Source organism: Urocampus carinirostris, chromosome 16, assembly GCF_059441175.1.
Source record: "Urocampus carinirostris isolate Australia breed hairy pipefish chromosome 16, RoL_Ucar_1.0, whole genome shotgun sequence".
Classification (NCBI taxonomy): Eukaryota; Metazoa; Chordata; class Actinopteri; order Syngnathiformes; family Syngnathidae; genus Urocampus; species Urocampus carinirostris.
The window spans coordinates 32,906,017-32,917,257 of record NC_142364.1 but is presented as its reverse complement, the minus strand read 5'-3'; the positions used below and the strand labels follow the sequence as shown (position 1 = coordinate 32,917,257).

At 39.1% G+C, this 11,241-nt stretch overlaps 1 pseudogene; it reads left to right on the top strand.

Annotated features, from left to right (window-relative positions):
• Window positions 1-176, top strand: LOC148351118 (U2 spliceosomal RNA; annotated as a pseudogene).
• The last annotated feature ends 11,065 nt before the right edge of the window (window positions 177-11,241 follow it).

The following is an 11,241-nucleotide window of genomic DNA, read 5'->3' as shown; positions in this document are numbered from 1 at the left end:
CTTCCATCTGTGGTTCTAAGATTGTGTACTGTCTGTCGGCATTTGTCGATTAGGACCTTGCATACAGCAATGCTGTAAGTTTGATTTTTGTAATCCGGAGATGGACTAAGAGCTTGCTCTGTCCACTCCACGCATCGGCCCGGTATTGCAGTACCTCCGGGAACGGTGTATTCGCACTGATCGCTGCATGGCTCTGTGGCTAGGACCTTGACCCGGCCTATTGGCTGAGAGCAAGCGTCTCGGCCCCTTGGCTTTGTAGCGTACTATGATTTGACCGATAATGGATAATTTATAAAGAATATAAAACAATAAACCTTACAAACCCCCCCCCCCGCCAAATAAATTAATATTTGTTTCATCAGACCAGAGGATATATTTCCATTAAGCAATGGCCTTTGTTGACTTATTTTCACTATGTCAAAGCGATGTTTCTTCAGTGATGTTCTATCAAACATTATAATGAAATCTCTGCAGAACTGTGAGGGGTGTACTCACTTTTGTGACATTCTTTGTTTGTGTGTGTATATATATATATATATATATATATATATATATATATATATGAATGCATAAATGAAACTTTTATTTGAAACATGACAAAACAAAAACACAAATAAGAAAAAAAAAAAAAAAACAATGTTATCGTACATGTTTGTTGGAAGTAGGAAGAAGCAAATGCCTTGACTTGACTAATAATTGTGTCCCACAGTTATGTCTTCTTTTTTGGTTTGAAGAATTTTATTGACACTATTAACAGCAATTAAACAATGTGAGGTTTAAACATTTTTTCTCAACAATCTTAACAGCAATTAAGCATATTCACAATTTCATTATTCACAATTTCGTTATATCTGACAATATGACGTTTTAACAATTTTTTTGACATTTTTAACAGCAATTAAACACACAATTTCATTATATCACATCCCAACAATATGAGTTTTTATCGACACTTTTAACAGCAATTAAATACTTCATGGTTTGGTTTTTTTTGGTTTTTAGCAAATAAACAATGTGAGGTTTGAACAATTTTTCTCGACAATCTCAACAGCAATTAAGCATAGTCCTCTGCCCGGGATGCTCATATGGGTCTGTATTTGCAAACAGCGAACACCTCTGGACACATTGGCTCCGTGGATACACAGTCTCTTCATTATCATCAGTATCACCACTTCCATCACTGTGAGGTCCCTTCTCGAGGCTTCTCTTTTTCCTCATGCAGAGGTTTTGAGTTGTTCCTTGCCCGCATGTTGGTTTAAGATCAGGTAATTGTGTCCTTGTGATCCTGTGCAGTCCTTTGAGACATTTTTGTGATTGAGGGCTATATAAATAAATTTGACTTGACTTGACTGTTTTTATCCTACCAGATTAATTTAGTTTTACCCCTCTATTAACTCTATAATGCTAGTAATCACCCAATATAATTCAGTCACCAATAATAACGATAATAACAATTAATGACAGTTATAATTATTATTATTATTACCATTATATTAACAAATCAATAATAATAATAACAACAATGTTGATTTGCTTACATCTACCGTTTGCTATATCATTCAGATGCCATTCAGACACCAGACATCCACTTTTTCGTTTTTTGGTCTGTTAAAAAAGTTTAAAACATCCAATAAAGTGTGTTCCACTTCATGATTGTGTCCCACTTATTGTTGATTCTTCACAAGAAATTACAGTTTTATATCTTTATGTTTGAAGTCTGAAATGTGGTAAAAGGTCACAAAGTTCAAGGGGGCCAAATAGTTTTGCAAGCCACTATGTGTATGTGTATGTATATATGTAACCGCTGTGTACCTGTCCCACCAAAGATCCACATTCACACTGGACTGGATGATGAGGTTTTTATTACAGTTTCTGCAAATGAAATGAGTCACAACATTAGCTTCTCTGCTGGCTTTGATCTCTTTGATCTCGTTGGCAGCTCGCTCTGTAGACTGCCCAAAGCATATCAAAGAGCTTTCTTTTCAATTTACATAAAATACATTTTAGAATATCACAATACATTTTTACATCCATTTTAACAAGATACTTTTAACAAGAGATCGTATAGTGTTTTTTTAATGTTTACAATGAATTCAACATATTTTTCTTTAGTCTGAATTTTAACCAACATCATCATTTTTATATACATGAGAAAATAGAAATGATAACAATGATGAGTATAAAAACGGATACAATTTACCTGCAGATGAAATGAGTCACAACATTAGCTTCTCTGCTGGCTTTGATCTCTTTGATCTCGTTGGCAGCTCGCTCTGTAGACTGCCCAAAGCATATCAAAGAGCTTTCTTTTCAATTTACATAAAATACATTTTAGAATATCACAATACATTTTTACATCCATTTTAACAAGATACTTTTAACAAGAGATCGTATAGTGTTTTTTTAATGTTTACAATGAATTCAACATATTTTTCTTTAGTCTGAATTTTAACCAACATCATCATTTTTATATACATGAGAAAATAGAAATGATAACAATGATGAGTATAAAAACGGATACAATTTACCTGCAGATGAAATGAGTCACAACATTAGCTTCTCTGCTGGCTTTGATCTCTATAAGGGGAATTAACTTTTTAGCACAACAGAAACAAAACGAAAATAAATCCAAACAGCTTGACTACATCAATCACATTACTGTGCATGTTGAGAGATTTGTCAGCTGTAGTTATATTGTTTAAAATTAACTTATTTTGTGGAGCACCAAAAGATGTGTCTTATCGTTGGCAGCTGGCTCTGTAGACTGCCAACAAAACCCCCCGTCCGGTCACATGTCAAAAGCCAAAACAAACCCCACCCCATACCAGCAGGTGGCACTGTTGGACTCATCATTGCAGGACACTTACCAAAAACTATACACATATTTCAGCAGGAATTTCAATAAAACAAAATGTATTATTACACCCGTTACATATATATATATATATATATACAGTAAAGAAAATAAGTTTTTGAACACCCTGCTATTTTGCTATTTCTCCCTTTTCGAAGTCATGGAGGGGTCTGAAATTTTCATCGTAGGTGCATGTCCACTGTGAGAGAGATAAACTAAAAAGAAAAATCCAGAAATCACAATGCATGATTTTTTGACAATTTATTTGTGTGATATAGCTGCAAATAATTATTTGAACACCTGTGAAAATGAATGTTAATATTTAGTACGGTAGCCTTTGTTTGCTATTACAGAGGTCAAACATTTCCTGTAGTCTCTCACCAGGTTTGCAGGAGGGATCTTGGCCCACTCCTCCACATAGATCTTCTCGAGATCAGTCAGGTTTTTGGGCTGTCACTGAGAAACACAGAGTTTGAGCTCCATTTAAAGATTTTCGATTGGGTTCAGGTCTGTAGACTGGCTGGGCCACGGCAGAACCTTTATCTGCTTCCTACGGAGCCACTCTTGGTTATTCTGGCTGTGTGCTTTGGGTTGTTGTCGTGTTGGAAAACCCAGCCACGACCTATCTTCAATGCTGACTTTGGGAAGGAGGTTGATCCCCAAAATCTCACAATACACGGCCCCAGTCATCCTCTCGTTCCGTCCCATGTGCAAAAAACACCCCCAAAGCATGATGCTACCCCTCCATGCTTCACAGTAGGGATGGTGTCTATTTTGATCTCATTTGACCACAAAACTTTCTCCTATGACTCCTCTGTATCATCCAAATGGTCATATGCAAACTTGAGACGGGCCTTGACATGTGCTGGTTTAAGCAGGGGAACCTTTCGTGCCATGCATGATTTTAAATCATGACGTCTTAGTGTATTACCTACAGTAACCTTGGAAACGGTGGTCCCAGCTCTTTTCAGGTCATTGACCAACTCCTGTCGTGTGGTTAAAGGCTGATTCCTCACCTTTCTTAGAATCATTGAGACCCCATGAGGTGATACCATGCATGACGCTCCACTCCGATTGAGATTGACCGTCGTGTTTAGCTTCTTCCATTTATTAATGATTGCTCCAACAGTGGGCCTATTTTCACCAAGCTGCTTGGCAATTGCTCCGTAGCCCTTTCCAGCCTTGTGGAGGTGTACGATTTTTTTCTCTGGTGTCTTTGGACAGCTCTTTGGTCTTTGCCATATTACAGGTTAAATTCTTACTGATTGTATGGGGTGAACAGGTGTCTTTGTGCAGCTAACAATCTGAAAACGGGTGCATCTGATTCAGGATGATACATGGAGTGCAGCTGGACTTCTAATGGGCGAACTAACAGGTCTTTCAGGGTCAGAATTGTAGATGATACACAGGTGTTCAAATACTTATTTGCAGCTGTATCATACAAAGTCAATTGAAGTCATAATTATTTGTATAGCCCTTCATCACAAAAATGTCTCAAAGGACTGCACAGGATTACAATTACACCATCGCCTGATCTTAAACCAACATACGGGCAAGGAAAAAGTCAAAACCCGAGCGTAAGGGAAAAAGAAACCTTGAGACAGGGCCTCATAAGTGGTAATCCCCCTTCCAGGATGACCAGGGTGAAATAGATTTAGCATCGGGTCACATTACACAAACATAGTAAACATCAATAAAAGAGAGCACTAGGTAACATCTCCTTAAAGTGCATGACAGCCACGATGCCTCAATCCTGTAAAATAGACCCAAAAGTCCATAACAGCAACGACGCAGCTTCCCATCTCTGCCGGCTGGTCGATGCATCCGTTGACATGCCTCAGGTCAGATGTTGCTCCGCTGACTCAACTCAAATCGTACTTCTCCCTCGTATCCCCTCCAGCCAGGCAGTCGGAAAAAAACAGGACAATACAAAATATGAGGTGGGCATCAATCATAAGCTTTTGAATAGTAGTGTGTCTTAAGTCATTTAAAAACTTCCACTGAGGTTGCAGATCTTATCTCCGGAGGCAGAGCATTCCACAGCACTGGGGCCCGGAAGGAGAACGCTCTCAAGCCTGCAGACTTCTTCTTGGCTCTCAGAGTCACAAGTACTCACATTTTCAGAGCGGAGGGGGGAGATCAAATCTGAGAGATAAGAGGGTGCAAGTCCATGCTAACATTTGTATATTAGTAAGAGAACCTTAAAGACACATCTTAAGTGGACTGGGAGCCAGTGCAAGTTGGCCACTACAGGAGTAATATGCTCAAAGTTTTTTGTCTTAGACAAGAATCTCGCTGCCGCATTTTGAACCAACTACAAACTTTTGATGCGAGACATCAGGAGACCAGAAAGCAATATATTACAGTAATCAAGCCGAGAAGTAATAAACGCATAAATTAGAACCTCTGCATCTAATTGGGAGAGCATCGAACGAATCTTCGCAATGATAATAATAATGGGCGGCATTCGCTCAGGAGGTAGAGCGCTCATCTTGGGATCAAGAGGTCGCAGATTCAATTCCCAGCTCCTCCGTGTTATATGTCGAAGTGTTGGGCAAGACACTGAATCCCTAATGCCCCCAGTAAGCAGGTAGGCGCCTTGCATGGCTGACTCCCTATTGGTGTGTGAGTGTGTGTGTGAATGGGCTTTGGGAGGTCTTCATTGACTTGAAAAGCGCCATATAAATTCAGACCATTTACCATTTATTACAGAGGTGGAAGAAAGCTATCCCAGTAATGTTTTTCATGTGTAACTGAAACGACAGATTAGGATCAAATATAACACCTACATTTTTGACCGAGTCACTATGGGTGATATTACATTTGTCTAGGTTCAGGGCAGTTTTTGAAAACAACTCACGACAATGAGCTGTACCAGTAATCAACATTTCAATTTTTTCTGAGTTAAGGTGCAAAAAAATCACATCCACCTTTGAATCTCAGTAAGGCAAGACTCCAGATTTCTACAACTTACCTTTCCAGTGGCAGATACAATTGAGTGTCATCTGCATACAATAGCAATGGTAACTAATATTTTACTTGCGGATAATACAACCAAGCGGGAGCATATAAATACTTAAAAGAAGGGGGCTAAGTACAGAGCCCTGTGGAACGCCACAGGGAACATAAGAGTGTTTATAGGGCAGATTGCCGTAATTAATACATTGCGTCCTATCTGACAGGTAGGACCTAAACCACCAGAGTACAGTTCCTAAGATACCGATGCATTGCAGACAAACAAGTAATATGTTGTGGTCAGCAGTATCAAAAGCAGCACTGAGATCCAGCAGCAGTAACATTAACGAGGCACCAGAATCTATTGCTAAAAGGAGTTCATTGGTTACTCTAGCCAGGGCTGTCTCAGTAGAGTGATTTGCCCTAAAAGCTGACTGGACAGTATCAAAGGTATTATTTTCCGACATAAAGTCATTTAGCTGCTGTGCAACGACCTTTTCGAGTAATTTTGCAAAAAATGGCCGATTTGACACTGGCCTATAATTACTTTGGCTTTCCGGGTCAGGGCTAGGTTGCTTAAGCGCGGGTTTAATGACAGCAGCCTTAAAAGCAACCGGGACAATACCCGAGGATAGCGATATATTAATAATATTTAAAACTGAAGGTCCTAAGATCCCCAAAAGATCTTTCACCAGTAGAGCTGGAAACGGATCAAGCAGGCAAGTAGTTCGTTTGGCCCTACTGACCATTGTGTAAGACTATCAAGGGACAAAACAATGAAACTGGACAACGTTTCTGAACAGCCTCCGACACGGTCCTGACCTAAAACCTCTGCATCTTTAATGTAGGACGGGTTGCAGGGTGTTCCTTTAAAATTTCATTCTGGATGAGTTGAATCTTTTTATTAAAATATACAATAAAGTCATTTGCAGAATAAGTAGAACTATTTGGGTTAAGTTGTTGTCTGGTAAGTTTCGCCATTGTGTCAAACAAAAATTTCGGATTATTCTTATGTTTAACAATAATCTTAGAGAAAAACGATGCTTTAGCTGAGGCAAGAGCAACTTTATATTTCAGCAAGCTGACACACCAGGCCAGTTGGAAGACCTCCAGCTTTGTAGTGCGCCATTTTCATTTAAGTTTCCTGCAACCTTGTTTGAGTGACCTGTTTTTTTTTCCATAAACCAAGGTGTATGCTTCTTAGGTCGAAATTTATGCCTTAGGGGCGCCACAGAATCAAGAACATTAACCGAAGCAGTATTCAAGTCGTTTGTAAGTGAGTCAACAGACCCAATGTACGAAGGGAAAGCCGCAGTTGCCGTAGGTAATAGTTTTTTTTAAAGCTAATGCCCATGCAGGGCGGATATTGCGACTACTAAAACCAGAATTTTCCTTACCACAGTCAACATTAAACAGCACCTTACACTTAACAAGATAGTAATCAGAGATGGCATTGGAATACGGTAACACTGTAACATTTGAGGCTACTACACCTCGGGTCAGAACAAGGTCTCGAGCAGGGGTCAGCAACCTTTTCGGTGAGGAAAATTTCCTTGTAAATCAGTGTGCCACATTAAGCTTAATGACTCGCACAACATTTTTTTTATATCCAACTGAGCTGTCATTTTACACTAGTCCAAATATACAACATGGATATACATTTAAATCGTATAACTGACCTATTTATCTAGCACTATTCTTGTTCATCAATAAACTAAAAAGTGAATGTGAGCAACGCGTGGAACGGCCTGTAGATATCCATGACTTCAACTTTTGACCACAAGAATCAACCATTCTTCATCAACAATGAACTATAATCAAAAAACAAGTGATATGGACAACTACCATACTATTCACCAATTAAATCTTATAGCAGAAAATATCAAATTGAAACACACACACACGCTTTCTGCCAGCCCCTTCTCATGACGTTCAACACTTCTGGCTGACATGGGGATGTGTTTTATTCTTGTTTTTGATTGTCTATCTGTTAAGCAAGGCACCGAACAAAACCTCGGAGCTCGAAAAGAACGCTTCCTTAATTTATTCGCATTAAGTAAAAGATTTTCCGTGCTTTGCTATGCAGTGAACAATGGCGTTTTTAGCAGTGACAATGGTTTTCAGGGTCTGTGTTTGTTTGCCGTACCTGGACACAGCGAGTTTTAATGTCTCCGCCTTGTCAGACTCGTCCTTGAATTCATGTTCATGATTCGTTACGTATTGACGTTTAACCCTTGATGTGCGAGGCACAATGCTCCTTGGGCATAATGCACAAACAGCATGGTCTTTTTTTTTTTTCACAAATCCCCAGTCATTTGCCCACTCTGGCTGAAAAGAACGACATTTATTCGCTGGAGGAGCCGTCATGATTCATTCGTTTATCGCACACCTGTGTTTCGTTGGCTGGGTGAGAACATGGATCTCTCCTCCTCTCCTCGGTGCCGCGCAGACACACGCTCACAAACGGAGCAGAGGAGGAGGGGCGCGACCGTAAAGCCTCTAAACAAGCGCGCAACTGAAAATGTCTAAGTTTCAGGTAAATGTGCTTTAAAAAAAATGTGTATATATATATATATATATATATATATATATATATATATATATATATATATATATATATATATATATATATATATACAGGTATATATATATATATATATATATATATATATATATATATATATATATATATATATATATATATATATATATTATTTTGGAATGCGCTCGCGTGCCACGGGTTAACCCCTTGCGTGCCACTGCTTGCATGCGTGTCATAGGTTGCCGACCCCTGGTCTAGAGTATTCCCATCTTTATGAGTGGGCACATCAACTAGTGGGCTGAACTTATTATGTGTCTGGATTGGCTCACCATGGTTAGCAAGCCGTTTAGGGCTAATGCTAACCGGACTAGCAGGTTTACTACAACCCACACTAGCAGTGGTGTCTGCGGCACTTAACATTTTCCTTTTAAACTGCTCTAGCTCACGGACACGTCCCTCTAGAAGGGCTACCTTCCTACGGAAGCGGGAACAACCTTTACAACAATCCATACTTGTGAGCAGTTGGAAGCGGAGCAGCATCTTAGCAGCCGGGGCAGGGGTTGCTCCTTCACCGGCGATTGGTAGCAGCGCGACGATAAACAATTACCTTACGCCAATCGTCCGAGATACTTACCTGAAACTTTTCAGCTGTTCAAGATGAAAAATCTCAGTCCAGAATTCTAATATAGCAGGAATCTGAATCGATCTCATAGCTGCGACGACGTGAGGAACACAAAACTGCCACCACTCGATGACCCGGAAGCAGAAGAGTCTTGTCCAGTGATATAAATTGTTAAAAAAACCATGCATTGTGATTTCTGGGTTTTCTTTTTAGTTTATCTCTCACACAGTGGACATACACTTACGATGAAAATGTCAGACCCCTCCATTTCAAAGTGGGAAAAATAGCAGGGTGTTCAAATACTTACCTTCCTTATTGTGTGTGTGTGTGTGTGTGTGTGTGATGAGATGATATATATATATATCCCGTTTTCTTATTTTGCTCACTAAATGAAAAAAAAACTGTATTTTCATTTCTAGTATTTCGAAAAAAGGAATGGACAACCCCGACAACTCGAGCCCATATGAATTGTCTTAATGACATTGGCAATTTATTTTTCTTTTGGTTCATTTCAGTAAAAAGGTTACAGTCAAATTAAGACAAAACAAGATAATCAAAACTCCAAAACAAGAACTGATAGGAAAAGAGCAAGTTTATCTTGTGTCCCCTTAACAACTTGGTCATGTTACACAAATGTTACATTCTTAAAAAAAAGAAAATCATTCATATAAACAAATGAGCTAATGACATTTTGATTAATGATGAAAACTAATTGTATGAGTTTGTTAATACATTGTAAATCGCGTTTGGTTAAAAATAAATATTGTCTCTAGAAAAGTCTTCGGGGGGGGGGGGGGGGGGGGCACAAATGCACAATTAGCTTACATGTCATACAAGATAGTTTTGACCTGTGGATGTCATTAAGTACATTGTAGATTTAATTAATCACCATCAGATTTAAAAAATCTCTTGCGAAAGTACAGACACTCCCCTACTTACGAACTAAATCAGTTCTGGACGATTGCTCGTAAGTTGATTCAGTGCTATATTTTGTATGAAATGAAAATTTAAGGTTTATATAAGTATGTTTGAGGCATGTATAAGTAACCTGTATTGTTTTGTACTGAAAAATAAACATTTAATAAAAAAATATGCTCTCTAGAGATAAATAAAGTGAAGTTTAACTTACTTGTGAAAGATAGGCCTCAAGAGTTAGGCTACCTCCTCCTCCGTGGTAGAAAGTGGCCGGAGAAAAGCGATCCAACCATTTTCTAAACCGCATCAAGCTTTCTTATACAGTGGAACCTTGGTTCTCGACCATAATCCGTTCCAGAACCCTGTTCGAAAACCGATTTGTTCGATCACCAAAATCATTTTTCCCATTAAAAATAATGTAAATCGTTTTAATCCGTTCCAACACCCTGAATGTTTACCTTGAATGTTTAACGTAAACATAAAGCTAACCCAGGCTAATCGTACATTCGCGTTATCGTAATCTTTTGAATAGGATTTCTTACCTTTGTGGTGGTCAGCAGAAGGCGCTCGCACACCTCCTTCATATTTGGCTATTATTTCTTCCTTAAATGCAATAGTTGTACGCACTACTTTTCTTTTTTCACCTGTAGCAACTTTGCTGCTTGCACTGAGTTTCTTCGGAGGCATAAAACACCCGTACGCCGCTCAGCATTGCACCCTAGTGTACGCACTCACACATTACCGGCGTTCGAACTCCGATTTTTTTGACCGAACAGCGAAGCAAGAATTTCTCAAAATTTTTGTTCGGACACGGATTTGTTCGAACTGAGAGGCGTTCAAAAACCGAGGTTCCGCTGTACCACTTTCATTTCACCAGAAACGGTTCACCTCTCCTTTACACTTTACACCAACCGTATTGAATGGATGCATGAGATATCAAACTATAAAAATGTCAAAGGCCTTAGCGGGCTGGAGATACAGTACAATATGTTTACACACGAACTAGGATAAGGAAGCGGATTTCTTCTTTGGGGTGGATGCTGGGTGACCTCTCACAGTGCCAGCACACGTTGGTAGCGGCAGAAAGTAGCTCTACAGTAATGTCCTCTACTCGGAAAAAGGTGCACAATACAAAATCTAACTCACAGCAATGTCCGGATATTTTTCGACTTCCCCAAAAAAATGTTCGTATCTACCGTTTATCGTAACCAGGGTTGGGTAGGGGTACTTTAACTTGATTACTTTCAGTTACTTTTGGATTACTCCAATACCAAATATGCTAATACAAGACAAAATAAACTAAATATGTGGTAAGCTCTCTCTCCTGGCTTTGATCTCTTTGATCTCTGGCAA